We start from the raw sequence: 18,454 nt of genomic DNA on the forward strand, positions 1-18,454 counted from the left end.
TTATTGGACATCATAGGATAAACTCACATCTTACTGGAGTGAGAAACGCGCTAGGAAATTTGGGGGAAATATTTTACATTAGAACAAATACATATCTATTTTGAAGTAGAGTACAAAATGGGCAGCATTTTTGGATAAAACACAAGATCTCAAAAGGCATGTCTCTCCTGAGGCCTGCAATTGAGGGCCTCCAGAGTTCAAGGTTCTTTGGCTGAAAGGGGTACTTAAGTGGGAAAGCTTGATGAGCATTCACAGAATTGGTGATGGCTGTTTTGAACAAGAGAGAGAAACAGGCTCCAGCCTGCAGACCAAGAAAGAAAAGAAGAGAGCCTGGAGCAAGCCTGGGCCTTTATGTTTCCATGAAACCAACCTAAAACATGCTTTATAATAACTGGCATGCTTGAGGCCTTCCTATTTGCAAAGCACTGTACATACATGAACTCAATCCCAGCAGCACTCTGTGAGGTGGCTGCTGAGAGTAGCCTGATTTTACATATGGGAATAGTGAAATTCAGAGAGATGAAATAACTTTGCCAAGGTAACTGGAAAATACGTGGCATCCTCAGCTATTTCCTCATTCTGTGCCTTCTCTTTGTGCTCATCGAATGTAGGAAATTCAGAGAGATGAAATAACTTTGCCAAGGTAACTGGAAAATACGTGGCATCCTCAGCTTTTTCCTCATTCTGTGCCTTCTCTTTGTGCTCATCGAATGTAGGACATATAAAAATAGAGATCCAGGAACTTGGTATCTCTAAAATAAAATGTCACTGAAGTCAAAAAGAGCTGAAACGCAGCCTGAATTATAACATTTCATTTCCCATCTCTTACCTAATGTTCATTTTATACTTTTGTTCTCTTGATTTCATGTTTTTCAACTGGATATTTTAAATAGAAAACTTTGACTTCTTTTTTTTACCATGATATGTATACACACACACACACACACACACACACACACAAATATAATCACTTATATAAACTTTGCCCTGTGTATAAACTCTTTGTACCAGTATGCTACATAAAAATAAATGAACAAGAAAATAAATAAATAAAAGATAAGTTTGAAAATATCAGAGATCAGAAAACGCAGGTTTCATAAGTATAGAAGTCATAAAGAATCTTTGTAAAGGTTACATTTTGTTTATTTCTTTATTAAAAATTTGCCAGATTCCATGTATACAGTTTGTTTGCCTCTAAAGAAATATTTAAATACTGTTTCAGAGTCTCATAAATTCAAGCTCAAATATATATAACCTGGAATTTTTCATGAGAAAAGATTGAGCCTGACTTATCTTCCCCTCATCAAGATGATTATTTAAAAATTGTTTAGTACTTTCTTCATACTCTGCTGAGTTGCTTGGCATAAATCTGGGAATATGAGGTTTGCATAGCCAGCTCTAAAGATGATTTCTATTCCTTTCTGACTAACATTTTTAAAGTCTGGCTCATGTGTTAATTAATGCTCATATTGACATGTTTCCCAAAAGTATTCTAAGTTGCATTTGTGATATGGGAGCTATGACAATTTCTTGCACCTTCTTAAATACTTTGCCCCAATGGATATAGAACAGTATTTTTCATAGGTTAGATACCTAAAATATTCAGAAGTCTTGTAGAAACATGTGATTTCTGACATTAAACTTGACATGTACAGAGTACAATAGTTATACACAATTAAAATTATTTTTTTAAGAAGATGACGTAAAACACTGTGAAGGTCTTTTCCCTGCCTTTCTGAAAAGCATTTGATAATTTCATACTTTTCAGGGTATCATTTTGTTGCATATGATATAAATTGTTTTCTAACTTTTTAAACTCGTTTTTTGGGGGATTTCTGGTCAAAATGGCAGAGTAGACGGTACCCAGTGTCACCCTCTCCCACAGTAAACCAATTTACAACTATTAAAAAGCAATGACTGCCAACCTGGGGCTGCAAGAGCTCAGGGGTAGAGGAGGAGAGAGACCTATGGAGTTCATGAAGGCAGGAGAAGACGCAATGAGAGAAAGAAGCGACTGCTCTGACCGTTTTGAGCTCCAGCCACTTCAAGACTGGCCCTGGTGAGCACATGGAGCTGGCAAAAGCTGCAACTGTGCCCTTCCTAGGAAATTTCTTGGAGGCTGCAAGGGAGAAGAGGGCCTCGGAGGCCCCAGGCCAGCAAGACCACTAACAGGGCTCCCATGGACACACATAAGAGGGGCCACAGACAACTGAAAAAAGAGGCCACTCAGAGGCCAGTGAGTCATCACAAGGGACTAGTGCATGGCCTGCCCTATGGGAGTTGTTTGGAGTGCAGGGGTAGTGGGAGATGGACCCACCAGAGGAACTTTGGGGCACAGCATGGATAGCTGATCTGCCCTCCAATCAGCACAGGCGCATTCAGTGGAAACTGGTCAGGAATACAGAACTGCAGGGGGTGAAGTTTGCTGAAAAGACTCAGGCCCAGACCAGAGTTTCCACACAACCCAGGTATACCAGACCTCACAGGACCTGGAAGAGCTTACAAGGTCAACAATGAAAACCTGAGCTGCACAAAAAGACTTCCCCAGAGAGTCAGCAGCAAAGCAGCAATTTAGCTCAACCACAGGGCTCAAGTGCTGGTTCCCACAGAAAGTTCCCCCATTTTAGAAGTAAGCAAAGGACAACAAATTAGTTCCAGTGCAGAGTTAAAGTGGTGGGAATAGTGAATAATACAACACAGAACTGAAAGAAATAACAAAAAACCCACAGATAAGACACAAAGTTCTGATATTAACCAGTAAAGGTCTAACTCCACCAAAGAACACCTGTAAAACCTAGAAGGACCAGAAGCACCCCAGGATTCTAAGCCGGAGTAGCGGGGACCCTGAAGGCCTCAGCCACACCTCCCCCAACGTCCACATCCAGCCCAGCAGTGACCACCAAACTGCTGCTGGAAGTGCCCCAGGCTCTTGAGCTGGGGCAGTGGGGGGACAAGGGCCTCAGCCATGCCCCTTGAAGTCTGCATCCAGCAAAGCCACAACAAGGCCACTGCCAGAAGCCCCCTGGGCTCACTTGCCAGAATGAGGGGGGTGCCATGGGCCTCGACCATGGCCCCCCTCTTTCCTCCCCCCACCCTAAATCCCCTTTCACCTCTCCACCTCTCCCCCAACTGCTTCACACGAGGGTTCGGATCCCACATACAGACCGGTTCCCGCTCACTGGCTGAGCGAGGTGCGGGAGCAACACCGAGGGTTGCAATCCCGTTGCCGGTCCCCGGTCCAGTACGGGGGCAACACTGAGGGTTGCGATCCATTGCCGGACACGGAAAAAGAAAAAAAAAGACAAAAAAAAAAATAATAATAATAATTTTAAAACCTTGTTTTTCAATATGTAAACAACTCCTAACCTACTAATTAAACTTTGCAGATACTAAATGTGTTTAAGATAGAACTTGTGTGATCTCTTAGATATAAAGGCATCAGATAAGCCTAATACATTAATTAGAAATAAAACTGTAACAATGTGGAAGTTTTAGAGAATCACAAACCAAACACTTTTGCTGCAATTTCATGCATTACCCTGGCAGTCTAGGCCACCTAGAGTATAAAACAAAGGGAGCAAAGGTTACGATGAGGATTCATTGCAAATGAATACTTTAAAAGAGAAAACAGTGAAAACAAAAACAAAATAAGTAAAGAAGGAAGGGAGGGGAGCAAGGGGGAGAAAGAAAAAGGGAGGAAGGGAAGAACCCAGTCAATGAGTGGTTCCCCTTTAACCTCATTTCATGTGTCTTTCTAAAGAGGAAATCAAAGGCAATTTCTAAAGAAGGAGATTTCTCCATTGTGACAAGTTGAAAGAAACTGTATTGAAGGAAGCTTTTGCCAAAACGTACATATTGGATCTTCTGTCTGAGCTCATCACAAGCTCATCATCAAGGTTGAGTACATAGCTGGGACTTCTGAAAAGGCAATCTTAGTGAAATCTAAAAGGCATCATATGCTTCTTCCAGTAGTCACATAAATAACCAAGAGGCATGTGGCATAGTGGGTTTTGTCCTACTTTGGCCACTTGCTGGCATTATACATTTTGACAATTCATTTAACCATTCAGGGCTTCATTTTGAACACACTGTGGTGACAGGCAGAACTGGGTTGGAATTCCAGGTCCATGTTTTATGATTTTAGGAAACTTACATAAGTTCTATGAACCTATTTCTCTAACTATAAGATATAAATAACACATCAAAAGGTTATTTGGAAGAAGGCAGGCCAAAGAAGAGTACATAATGATTCCATTTATATTCAACTCTAGAAAATCAATCTATACCAATCTATAGTGATAGAAAGCAGATCAATGGTTGTTTGGGGACCTGAGAAGCAGAGAGGGGTAGGAGAAAAGAATTACAGTGGACACAAGAAAACTTTTGAGGTGGTGGATATGTCCATGATCCTGATTTGGTGATGGTTTCACAGATGTACACATTTGTCAAAACTTATCAAATTACACATTAAACATTTTAAACATTTTTTGCATGTCAATTATACCTTTTTAAAGAAAGGATCAGAGAATTAAATGAGATAGTATGTGTAAAACAATTAGTGCCATGTATGGTACAAGTAGGCCTCCAGAAACATGCGTTCTCCTCTGCTACCCCACTAAGTCACAGGGCTACTTAAGATGCTACTGTATTTCATAAACATCCATGAAAATTGAAAACACTGAAATTGCCTCAGAAGTTTTGTAACTTGATAAATATTTTCAAAGAAAAATATGGGACAATATAAAAATACCTCTGTGGCTTATTTAGGATATTATTTCTGTGGTTTTCCTTCAAATATTTATTAGAGGTATGTTTTACATTGTTGGAATCACATTGCACTTAGGATTTGTGTGCTACTTTTCCACTCCATGGTTTATTGTAAAATTTCTGCATGTTATTTTTAATGACTGCCTTGTAATTTTCTCTGGGATAAGAATTCTGGATATACTTTGAAGGCAGAATTTCGGTGAGAGAAAAGAATTGAATTTTGGTGAATTGAGTTTTGGTGAGAGAAAAAGAACTCATGGATGCTACTGCTGTTTTTGGCCGAAGCAATTAGAAATTTGACGAACTTCTGACATTTTCTAAGATGGAAAAAAATGCATAAAGGGCAGATGTGGAGAGAGAGATGAGGAATTCAGTTTTAAGGATGAATTAGATATTAAGTATCAAAATGGAGACGTGGAGTAGGCAGTGGACACATGATCAGAGAGGAAGTCCAGGTGGAGATAGAAATCTGGGAGTTTGCAGCATAAAGTTGGTATTTAAACACATAAGCTAGATGAGATCTTCAAAGGCACAATTATAAGTAGAGAACAGAAGAGATTCAAAAACTGAGTCATGGAGGCTGTCTAATGTCTAGAGTTCCTGAAGTTGAGGAGGAATCACAAGCGTGACAAGAAAGGAGTGTCAGCGAAGAGGAAGGATATCTTGAACAATAGGCTGTTCTGGAAATCAGGTGAAGAAAGTGTTTATAGGAGAGAATGCTGCTCATCATTCAAGTAAAAGAAAGATAAAAAAAATGTACTCTTGAGATAAGGGGTGGCTATATTAATGTCATTATATTAAAGTGGATTCAGAAGGTTATCATAAAGAAAAATTTCTCCTAAGAAGATATACAAATAGCCAATAAGCACATGAAAAGATGACCAACATTATTAGCTATCAGAGAAATTAAAAAACCACAATGATATAGTGGTGAGAGTGGCATAGTTGGTGAGAATGTGAAGAAATTGGAACCCTCTTATGCAACTGATGAAATGTAAAATGATGTAGCACTTTGGAAAATAGCTTGGCAGGTCCTCAGAAAGTTAAAAATAGAGTTATCAAGTGATCCAGCAATTCAATTCTTTTTTTTTGTTTTGTTTTTTGTTTTTTGTCTTTTTCCGTGTCCGGCAATGGATCGCAACCCTCAGTGTTGCCCCCGTACCGGACCGGGGACCAGCAACGGGATTGCAACCCTCGGTGTTGCTCCCGCGCCTCGCTCAGCCAGTGAGCGGCCGGTCTGTATGTGGGATCCGAACCCTCGGGCGGGAGCGCCGCCGCGCTTCCCAAGCGGCGCACTTATCCAGTGCGCCACCGGGCCGGCCCAGCAGCAATTCAATTCTTAATAATATACATACCCAAAAGAAATGAAAATATATGTTCATACAAAAACTTGAACATGAATGTTCACAGCAACATTATTCATGATAGCCAAAAACTGGAGAAAAAACAAGTGCCCAGTTCTAAGCAGAAACTTTTTAAAAAGAACCCAGAAAGTATAGCCTATAAATGAGGGGTGGGTGGGAGCAATCAACAGAAACTTTCCCTGAGGAATTCCAGATGTTGGACTTACTAGACAAAGATTTTAAATCAGCTATTTTAAATATGGTGAAAGAACTGAAGGAAACCATTTATAAAGAACTAAAGAATGTATGAGAGCAAAGTCTCACTAAATAGAGAATATCAATGAAGAGAAAGAAATTATAAAAATGCAACAAATAGAAATTCTGGAGTTGAAAAGTACAATAACTGGAATCTGGTTACCCTGGAAATCAGAATCTACTGACCTCTTCAGGTTTTATTGGTGTTGCTCATGTAGTCGGTGTTTGTTCAGTGACCTTTCCTAACTAATTCTGTGAAGTCTGTATTCTTTGTTGTGTGTGTCCCTGAAGTCTCTTTTTGGTTAGCTTAATGGTCAACTAATGACTAGACAAAGATTTCCTGGATTGCCTGGAACCAATGACTCTCCCAGTCTTTGCCAAGAGACTCTGAGTGTGTGTTGAGATATACTGTCACCACTCAGCCAGGCAGTTTATAACTCTATCTTGGTCTTCATTTCCTGCTTATGCAGAGCCTCAAAGTCAGTTGGAGGTAAGAGTTTAGAGCCTTCTCATGTTCTCCTGAGCATGTACGCCCTACACATGCACATGGACTTTTAGATTCCAATGAATATGTCAGATATTTTCAAAGCCACTGTGGACATCTCATTGCTCAGCTTTTCCTTTTAAGCTTTTGGTTAGTATATTGTTTGCAACTATTATTCATTGCTTCAGGCAACCACAACTTTAAACACTTGCCCATAATATTTTTGACAAATGTCCAACCCCACTCCCATAAGAGAGGCTTTTAGCATTGGGCAATCTCTCAGTTCAGGTAAATACAAGCCTTTCAAGTGAGGTCTTCCAGGAAACCGGTTTTTTAGTTTCTTTTATAAAAGGGTGAATTTTTTGAAATCCTTACTCTGCCATTTTTCTGATGTCACCCATAATTCCTTCTTTTATCTTCTGGGGAATAGTATAGGTAAGAATGGGCTAAACTGGAAAAAGCAGCAACTCTCCCATTCCATTTTCCCCATGGCACATGAGTGAAGGATCATCTTGCTGTTGAGGAGCCCCAGACAAAAGGCTCCAGCAGTCTTTATGGACCCTGGGGTTGGGATGAGGGCAAGGGGGAAGAACTGGGAATGGAAAACTGGGTCAGAGTGGGTACAAGTGTCTTCAAGTTTCTCTTCCTCTCCCCATAAGGAGGCCTAAGCCAGGTACCTGAAAAAGATCTTTGCTCAAGGTCTCAGATAAGGAGACCTGGGAAAGAAGCAGCCTGGGCTAGGAATGCAAATATGCAAAGAGCATGACTGACTGACAGGACTCAGTCCTTGACTGCAACTCCCCTCAGAGACTGCAATGCACTGGGTAGGTCGGTCTGCTGTGGGAAGGGCAGCTTTCCCCCAGGAGGCCTACCAGATAAAGGGTTTGTAATCATCTATGGTCAGGCCTGAAAAATCAACATAGGTTTTTCAACCAGGAGCTATACTTCTCACTATACTGTCTGTTGACTTACAAATATTTGAGAAAGGTGGGTTCACTGACATGGTGGATTTATCTATTTTCCCCTGAGGTCCTATCAATTTTTGTTTTACACATTTGAGACTACTTTACTAGGAGCATACAATTTTAGAATTGTTATATCTTCCTGATCAATTAAAACTGTAACCACAATTATGCCCTCTATCTCTAGTAATGCTTTTTTGCTTAACGAACTATTATGCCAATATTAATATAGCTATATATTATGTTTCTATGTAATATATATTTCTCTATATAGAAATAATACATAATAAATATTATTTCTGTAAATATATATTATTTCTATACAATATATATTATATATATTTCTTTGAGCTATATATTATGTTTCTATGTAATATATATTTCTCTATATAGAAATAATACATAATAAATGTTATTTCTGTAAATATATATTATTTCTATACAATATATATTATATATATTTCTTTAGTTAATACTTTTCCTGGAAAGCTTTTTCCTTCCTTTTATCTTCAATTTTGCCATATGCTTATGCTTGAGACATGTCTCTTAAAAATATCTAGATTTTGGGCCGGCCCGGTGGCGCACTGCTACAGTGTGCCGCTTGGGGGCACGGCGGCGCTCCCGCCGAGGGTTCGGATCCCACATACAGACCGGTTCCCGCTCACTGGCTGAGCGAGGTGCGGGCGCAACACCGAGGGTTGCGATTCCGTTGCCGGTCCCGGTCCGGTACGGGCGTGACACTGAGGGTTGCGATCCGTTGCCGGTCACGAAAAAAAAGACAAAAAGAAAAAAATAATCTAGATTTTTAAAATCTAATTTTATAAAACATCTAAGTTTAGTTCATTTACATTTAGTATGGTTTTTTATATCAACTTTTTTCTACTATCTTACCTCTTTTTACCCCCCCCCTTCTGGCTGGCTAGTATGGGGATCTGAACCCTTGAACTTGGTATTATAACACCGTGCTCTAACCAGTTGAGCTAACTGGCCAGTCCTTATCTTACCTTTTATTCTTATTTATCCTAGATTTCTTTGCCTTTTTGTTTTCTCTTATCTTGCTTTTTTGGGGGGTTGATTGTTTCCCCCCTTATCCTATTTATCTCTTGTTGTTTAAATTTACATACTTTTTATTTTCTCTATTAATCTCCCTTGAAATGTTACTCTGACTACTTAACTTAAAGTCTAAAGTTAAATAATTTCTTAATCTTTGCCAGAACAATAAAAGGACTGCTGAATATTTTTTACTGGCATTGCACTTCTTTCCAACATACATGCTACTATGCAGAACAGCATTTTAGCCCTATCCTTTCATTAATCCCATAAATTACATATTATTATTACATACTGTTAGAAGGTGAACAAAACCAACACCATTTTGTACCCCACCTGCCATGCTGACTTCTTCACTGGCTAGTTACACCTTAACCTTAGGGCAAATATAAAGGGAAGATAGGTTTCAGGGAGTGAATGACTTATTACAGAAGGTGGTGGCAGTGGTCTAAATGCTAACATCACAAGAACCCCTGTCTCATGAATCACAAGACAACAGGTGAGTGATACTATTAACTTATCTTTCTAAAGATGTTTCCTTGAAGTTATTTTCAGTAACAGGGGCTTTTGTTATACAAACATTGGAGAGCTAGAGCTCTGATTTGCTGTAGACATCTAATTCTTTGCTGACATGGCTTTCCTCTATGTAAATCATCCCCATTAATAAATTTCTCTCATTGCCAAGTGGACCCGCTCACTTCCTTCTTCAGTCTCAAAGTACCTTCTCAATGTGGAGGGCATTATACTTTAACCTCCTCCTTGCACATACACAAATAGTATTTATTTGGATTTACATACATTATTCTACTGAATATTGTTTTAATCCTTCATTTTTTCTCAGACCATCTATCGGATTATTTTCCTCTTTACTCACATCCTTTAGAAGTTTCTTTTTTTCGGGACTCTTGGTAGTAAACTCAGTTCTTGTTTATATGTGAATGCCTTTTTCACCCTTGCTTTGTTTTTTTTTTGACAGGGAAAAAATTTTTTTAATTATGAACTCAATCCATTTGGTGTATTTCAAAAGGTGCAATACTTTTTTTCATTTATCAGTGAAAGAAGTTAGAAATTAACTTCCGAAAAAATCAGTAAATGGCAAACAGATTTCCTTGAAAGTCACAGTCACATATATAGTGCATCCTAGAAAAGAGGAGGGGCAAGACAGGTTCCACCCACTTTCATGAGTTTCATCAAATACTGGATCTACTCAAGGGTGGAGAGAAAAGGCAACTTTCAAAAAGGAGTATGTTATTAAATGAGGCATTTACTATACTCCTTCCTAAGAGCACCAGGTGGGGAACATGTTTTCTAAACTACATCAAGGACGTGGAATGTGGAATCAATCCGTCCTCCTCCCCTTACGGGCTGTCCACTGGTTAATGAATTTAAAAAAACATGACTAAAAAATAAACCCCACACACACTCCCCCTATAAAAAAGAAAAAAAAAAAAACACTAAGATGTCCCAGATTAGAACCAGGGAGCAGCTTCAACAGTTCAAATTAGTCTGTTACAGAGTCATCACAAGCATGCCTTGCTTTTAAACAAAAAAAATTTTTTGAAAAAACAACAAAAACTAGTACTGATCACTTTTCTGACAATACACAATTACTCAAAATTAACTAGTACTGGGAGAGGAAAGGGGGGGGCCATACCTATGGGCCTTGTCTCACACAAGTGCATGTGGGTAGGTGCAGGGCATTTGTCATTATTGCAAATACGAATTTTAATTTTTAATCTTTAGTTTGATTTAAACATTGCTTTTAGTATGATGCCGACACCAGCTGTGCAGAAAGGGCTCTGGAGAGATGTTCATAGCAGCACACACCTGCGGCTCTTCTTCGGTTCTGGAGGCTCCAGGGCAGCCAATGTTGCTTCATCAAATACATTCTTTAGGCCTTTCTGAAAAGGGGTAGAAAGAAAAAATGGGCAGTCTGATTTTCAGTATAATAAAGTTGGAGTTCAAATTTAAAACATTCAAACCCCCAAGAGTTGGCAAAGAAAGAAACATTAAAAACCCTGAATCTCAACACAATAATCTCACTTCACCAAGTTTTGTCCAGGCAGGGCACGGGTTGCGATCCGTTGCCGGACACGGAAAAAAGACAAAAAAAATAAAAATAAAAATAAAAATAAACCCCACACACACTCCCCCTACAAAAAAGAAAAAAAAAAAACCACTAAGATGTCCCAGATTAGAACCAGGGAGCAGCTTCAACAGTTCAAATTAGTCTGTTACAGAGTCATCACAAGCATGCCTTGCTTTTAAACAAAAAAAATTTTTTGAAAAAACAACAAAAACAGGTACTGATCACTTTTCTGACAATACACAATTACTCAAAATTAACTAGTACTGGGAGAGGAAAGGGGGGGGGCATACCTATGGGCCTTGTCTCACACAAGTGCATGTGAGTAGGTGCAGGGCATTTGTCATTATTGCAAATACGAATTTTAATTTTTAATCTTTAGTTTGATTTAAACATTGCTTTTAGTATGATGCCGACACCAGCTGTGCAGAAAGGGCTCTGGAGAGATGTTCATAGCAGCACACACCTGCGGCTCTTCTTCGGTTCTGGAGGCTCCAGGGCAGCCAATGTTGCTTCATCAAATACATTCTTTAGGCCTTTCTGTGTGAGTGCAGAACACTCCACATACTTGACAGCCTTCAGATCACGGGCCAGCTTTTCAGCAGTCTCTGGAGTGATTGGTTTCTGTTTGTTCTTGGCAAGTTTCTCGATAGTGGAGGGGTCATCTCTGAGATCGATTTGGGTCCCAACAAGCAAGAAAGGGGTCTTTGGACAGTGGTGAGTTATCTCGGGCACCCACTTTTCTTTCACATTTTCAAATGAGGACGGAGAAACCACTGAAAAACAGACTAGAAATACATCTGTTTGTGGATAACTCAGCGGTCGTAATCTGTCATAATCCTCTTGCCCGGCAGTATCAAAAAGTCCAAGAGTATATGACTCCCCACCAATCATAACTGTGACTGCATAGTTGTCAAAAACAGTCGGCACATATTCAGATGGAAATTTATTTGTTGTGTAGGATATCAGGAGACATGTTTTACCCACAGCACCATCACCCACAACAACGCACTTAATTGTCTGCATTGCTGGCACAGTTTAGTATCCACTTTAAATATTTCAAATTTGATGTGGACCTCAGCTTCTCCACCGGGGCGTTGCCACCCTTGCTTTGAAAGATAGTTTCATTGGATACAAAATTCAAGGATGACAGTTATTTTCCCTCAACATTGTGGAGATATTATTCCGTGTCTTCTTGCTTCCCTGATTGCTGTTGAGGAGACTGATGTCATTTTCATTTATTCTTTCTTTACGGCCGATTATAAAATCTTCTCTGTTCTTCACGTTCTGCAGTTTCACTGCTTATATCTAAGCATTGATTTCTTTTTTCATTTTTGAAATACAATGTTTTTTTTTTAACTTGTCTTTTTTGAGATACAATTTGGAATTTTTTTTATTTTTCCTTCTTGAGATACAATGTGCTTCCCATTCTCCTTAAGTGATTGGATTCCCCTTACTGATATAAGTGTGAGGCTCAATTCTGGCCAGGTAGACACAGGGTAGTTTTAAAGTGATGGGAGCTGCTGGTAAAAGCTTGGTAGCTGATAAAAAGAAATAAACTGGATATCTGCTTCTGGCATTATGGATGACCTAGGGAGAGCTTTCTACACAAATGGCCAGGTACTAGAAGAAATATGTGGAGAAATGAAACTGTAAATTTCTTAGGGTAGTAGATTTATGGGTTGACTTTTTCCTTTAATTTTAACTTGTCCATGTGTTGATTTTTTTGTTTTTGTTTTTAAATTGCTTCATATTCTAAGACCGTTGAAGACATTTATCTAGATAGGGCCAAGACAGTAGATGTCTATAATATTGATTTATTTATTCTGAGGACTCTGAAAAATGCTTTGTTAGGTCTTAGAACTCAGCAGTACGCTCAAGAAAACATTTTTTTCCTGGTATATTTATAGATTTTTTAAATTTCTGTTTGTCATATTCCTCACTAAGCTTCTGGTAAAAGGAAACAGGTAACAATCAGCTCTGAAGCACATTTCAGAGACCAATTTTAACCAATAAATCTTGTTTAATATATCCTAGTGATGTAAAAAATGTCTAATGGCCAAAACTGAGGAATTAGAGATAAAAGTAGACTTAACCCAAACTTTGTAAATGGGTCTATATCTCTCTTATTTTCTGCTACTCATGGTCCTAAGTATTCTGGAATTGGAAGAAATCTTAGAGTTCATTTAATCTTCGTTTATTTAATCTTTGGTTGAGGACACTGAGTTGTAAAGAAGTTAATTAACCTGCCTGTGTTCACACCATTGGTGGCTGACCTAGGACCACCAAAGCCTTCTTATCTCCAATTTTACAACTCTACAGGAATAGTGACAGAGGGACAATAGGGCCGGATCCATATTTCACTTGTACTGAGCACATCTCATTATCTATTACCAGTTTTGTCATGTTTCTTCTATGTCCTCACTTTCTCTATACCTTAGGAACACGACATTTTACTTTCACTGTGGACAGTGCACACTGCTAGCTATCCAGAACACAGAAATTGTGTTATTTTTAACTTGAAAATATCTGATGTCAGAACCATACCTATGGATAAACATTATTAACAAAGGAATGGCCAAGTAAATTTTAAAATGTTGAGGAAGTACTCTGTTAATAATTAATGTCATACTAATTATAAACTCAAACTAGACTCACAAACCTCAAGGTAAGCCATACTTATTAGAGAGCTGGTCAACCTGCTCTGGCCTTGAACTTTGCAGAAGTCACCTAAGTTCTTTTTGCTCTGCAGTGGAGCTTAGCCTGTATGTCTAGTGGTAATGATTAAGTCTGTAGGGCAGAGCCTTAGACGGGAGGCAGGCAGAAGAGTTTCAAAGCACAGGCTTTGAAATCAAATGAAGCTGGGTTCAAACCCTGACTTGGGCACTTAGTAGCTGTGTGACTTTTAGCAAATAAAGCAGCCTCTCTGAGGCCTCGGTTTACTTACCTGCAAAATTATGGTAGAAATATGGATAGCAGAGGATGGTGTGAGGACCCAGTGAGGATAACATATACACTGTCCTTTGCATAACCCAAAAAAAAGCTAGTACTTGTTTCTTCCTCATCCCTTTCCTTGAGTCACTTCTGACTTCAGACAGACATACCTGCTCCTAAAATATTTGGGGAGAATTGTTTAAGTGCTTGAGTATCCTGCCTTCATAAATACACTGTATACTCTACTCTTTCAACTACTAAGAATAATAAGGGTCCTTTGTCATTAGAGCAGAGTTATCCTATCTTCAGGATTTGTGAATGACTCCTATAACATTTGCCATATTCACAAAGACCAACAATATCAATTACTTAGTATATTTTATACTTAGCTAAAGATTTAACATCTGTGAAGTCACAAACTTGATGTTCTAATTATACACACACACATGAACATACAAATCTTATAATATGTATTAAAAACAAATAAATGCTATTACATGCTTGTGATTCACCTAAAATCATCTCATATGCCACACTGGTATGCATGATACATGTAAATCCAGGAGTCAAAACTACTCTAGGTATTTTAAGAAGAAAGGGATTTAACACAGGGAATTAGGTATTTACAAGCCACTGGAAGTGCTGGTAGGCTAAAATTGGGGTTGGGCCTCTAGGATTGACTCCCATAAGTCTGTAGAACTGACCTTCCAAGGAAGCTCCAACCTCTGAGATTATCACTGGAACTACTGAATTCAGGAGTACACTGCTGTAGCTGCAGTCTAGGGATCCAGAATCTGCCACTGCTACTGTCAACACCACACCTGCTGCCAAAACCCACAAAACATGTGAATGGGCACTGTATATAGAGTGCAGCCTCAAATTGTGTAGTAATTCCCTCTCAACGTCTGGGAAGCTGAGGAACAGACACAGGAATGAATGCTGCTTTAGAGAAAACTTGCAACTCCATAACCTTTGCTTACCAGCAGAAAACAGCCAAAAAGGCAGAAAAATGGCCCCCATCTCATGAACACCTTTCAAATTTCACACAATTCTATACAAATGGTGGAAATGAATTTACATTGGGAACCTTAGCAACAAGGGAGTCTGGAAAATATGATTTTTAGCTTTCCAGCCTCTGAAATAGAAGAAGGCACACTGAAAAGACGTTTGAGTCAAGGAGTCTAAGATATCCACTGCAGATCACAGGGCATATATCTTTTTCAGGGCACTAGAGCTTGCAAGGAAAAGGCAAGAGAGCAAGGTTTTGATGTTTACCTGACCTCACTCTTCTTTGTCCAGTCATCATTATCCCAGATGCTTCATATGCCAAGTCAGACTGGGGATAGCTCTTTTGCTTCCTTTTTAACATTCTTTATCAAATCTCTCATTGTGTTTGAGACCAATGTGAGCAGGAATCAACCAGAAGCTCTTTCTGTTTTTAGATTGTACCTGGTCAGCTTTGATGAGCTTCACTGTCCTTGCCTCAGGTGCTAGTGATTGGAGAGAACCCTAATATCTTTAATACATTAGCTAAGGAGGAGGGACAGTGGACATTCTGAATGGCAATCCCATAGAAAAGTGAACCATACAAAGAAGTCAGTATTGAGAGACTAGATCTCACCAGTCTTGAAAGACTAGATCCTTAGGTTATCTAACTAATGTGGCAATTTCCCCTGACTCCTGCTCTGGCTCTGCTCTAGAATATGGAGATTTGTTCAGTCAACTGGACATAGGACTGTCTTGCCAACAGTGAATACTTTATTTCAAACTCTTTGTTAAGTGTTATAAACTGCCACTTGTTTGAGTGACAAAGAACTAGGACTGATATTTCTGTTTCAGCAAAAAAGGTGAGGACTGATATTTTGTCTTGAGTGACAGAAATGGGGGAAAAATCAATTTAAATGGTCTAGGAGGAACACCACATGCTAGAGAAGGGAATTAATCACTCAGTACCAGGCCAGAGACAGGAGTGGAGAGGATGTGATATACTGGTTAGGTAAAGTAGCTCTGCAATCAGCCTTCTGGCGTCTGCATCCTGGTGCTACCACTTAAGGTCACTCAGCAACCTTAAGTCAGTAACCTTAAGTATGGTATTTCATCTTGCTAAGTCTAGGTTTTCTCATCTGTAAAATGGACAGCATAATATTAACATCCTCATAGGGTTGTTATTGGAATTACCAGTGGCTGGCATATAGAAAGTGTGCAATAAATACTAAAGGACTTCCTGTTATGGTGGCGTACGAAAACTGACAAATTATCTCTCCAAAAAACAATTATACAACTGGACAAAATTGTCAAAAAGTATAATTTTAAGGTTCTAGAAATCAACTAAAGTTAAACAACAAATTGGGGAGCATATATCCCCACACACAAAAATGCTGGACTCTGGGTAAGAACAGTGGTGGCATTCTTCCATGATCTTTCCTAGGATGCCCCTAACCTCCACCCCAGTTTGGTCAGCAAAGTAGTTTCACCAGGGTGGAGCTGGCCTTGAAAGCCAGTAGCAGACAAGGTGGATGACTTGGCTTGGAGTGGAGGGCAGGAGATTTATGTCCAGCAGTGAATGGCAAAAGGCTTCAGTTTTCCTAGCCTGAGGCAGCAGTCCCACTTGAGGTGAGCAGCAAACCAGAGGACTACTTAGAAATTTTAAAAGAAGCTTCCAGAAATGAGATACCCATGGAGGGCTTAGATAAGCTCTCATCCCTGGATGTCTGGGTACCTGTATACATGCAGTTGAGACCTGAGAGAAAGTAAAAGCCAGGGCAGACTTGAAAACTTCCCAAATTTGGCATGCACTTCCCCAACCAAACATAAATCTATAGCAAAGAGTGGAAGCCTTATAGGCTCAAGGTGTTCCAGCATAATCCTTGACCGATCATTGGTTGATCACTCAGATATGAGACATACAGTGATCCTTACGAAGTCAGGCAACAAAGGAAAATAAGAGTTTTTAAAACACTAAAACCCAGCAGAGACATCAGCAGCCATACCTGAAGGGGTGATCCTGTATGTAGGAAATCCTAAACNCTCATCCCTGGATGTCTGGGTACCTGTATACATGCAGTTGAGACCTGAGAGAAAGTAAAAGCCAGGGCAGACTTGAAAACTTCCCAAATTTGGCATGCACTTCCCCAACCAAACATAAATCTATAGCAAAGAGTGGAAGCCTTATAGGCTCAAGGTGTTCCAGCATAATCCTTGACCGATCATTGGTTGATCACTCAGATATGAGACATACAGTGATCCTTACAAAGTCAGGCAACAAAGGAAAATAAGAGTTTTTAAAACACTAAAACCCAGCAGAGACATCAGCAGCCATACCTGAAGGGGTGATCCTGTATGTAGGAAATCCTAAACAATCAACAACAACAAATGACTGGACCTAAAAAAGTTTAGCTAGGTTGCAGAAATATAAAAATCAATCGTACATCTATATACCAGTTATGACCGATGTGAAAATAAAACTAAAAAAAGTTTAATTTACAATAACATCAAAAAGAATAAAATACTTAAGAAGCATAAGGCTTATACATTGAAAATTACAGGGGGCCAGCCCGTGGCTCACTTGGGAGAGTGTGGTGCTGATAACACCAAGTCAAGGGTTAAGATCCCCTTAACGGTCATCGCTAAAAAAAAAAAGAAGAAAAGAAAATTGCAAACTATTACTTAGAGAATTTTTCAAAGATCTAAATTCATGGCTAGGGAGGTTCAATATTGTTAAGATGGCAATTCTCCCAAATTTAATACAGATTCAACTCAATCCCTATTAAAAACCCAAAAGGCTTTTTTCAGAGGGTAGAATTAGCAAGCTGATCCCCAAATTTACATGGAAATGCAAAGGATCTATAATAACCATAAAATTTTTAAAAAGCAAAACGAAGTTGAAGAATTTACATTACCTGAATTATAAAGTCACAGTAACCAAGATGAACAGTAATCAAGATAGACAAATAGCTCAGTGGAACAGAATTAAGAGTCTAGAAACAAATCATTACATTCATAATCAACAGAGTTTTGACAAGTGCAATGGCAATTGAGAAAATATATTCTTTGCAACAAATGGTGCTGGGACAACTGGATATACATATGCAAAAAATGAACTTAAACCCTTCACACCAGACACAAAAAAATAACTAAAACTGCTTCACAGACCTAAATGTAAGAGCTAAAAACACTAAAACTTCTTAAAGAAAACACAGGAGAAAGTCTTTGTAAACTTGCATTAGGCAAAGATTTCTTAGACGATCCATAAAAGAAAAACTTGATAGTACTGCCAGTTAGCTGAGTTGGTTAGATCGTGGTACTTAAAAAAGGGCCAGAGCCGCTTGGGAGCGCAGCGAAGTCTTTGTAAACTTGCATTAGGCAAAGATTTCTTAGACGATCCATAAAAGAAAAACTTGACAGTACTGCCAGTTAGCTGAGTTGGTTAGATCGTGGTACTTAAAAAAGGGCCAGAGCCGCTTGGGAGCGCAGTGGCGCTCCCTCTGAGGGTTCGGATCCCACATACGGACTGGTTCCCGCTCACTGGCTGAGCGAGGGGCGGGCGCAGCACCGAGGGTTGCGGTCCCGTTGC

The 18,454-nt window shown here is 39.3% G+C and overlaps 1 pseudogene across 1 annotated transcript; it reads right to left on the bottom strand.

The window, feature by feature from the left end:
* Positions 1 to 11,286: 11,286 nt before the first annotated feature.
* Positions 11,287 to 12,046, bottom strand: LOC103587124 (annotated as a pseudogene). Its single transcript, XR_550203.1, has one exon. The product of XR_550203.1 is annotated as a cell division control protein 42 homolog pseudogene (transcript).
* Between the last annotated feature and the right edge of the window lie 6,408 nt (positions 12,047 to 18,454).

The sequence above is a fragment of the Galeopterus variegatus genome, unplaced genomic scaffold (genome assembly GCF_000696425.1).
Source record: "Galeopterus variegatus unplaced genomic scaffold, G_variegatus-3.0.2 Scaffold421, whole genome shotgun sequence".
Taxonomy (NCBI): Eukaryota; Metazoa; Chordata; class Mammalia; order Dermoptera; family Cynocephalidae; genus Galeopterus; species Galeopterus variegatus.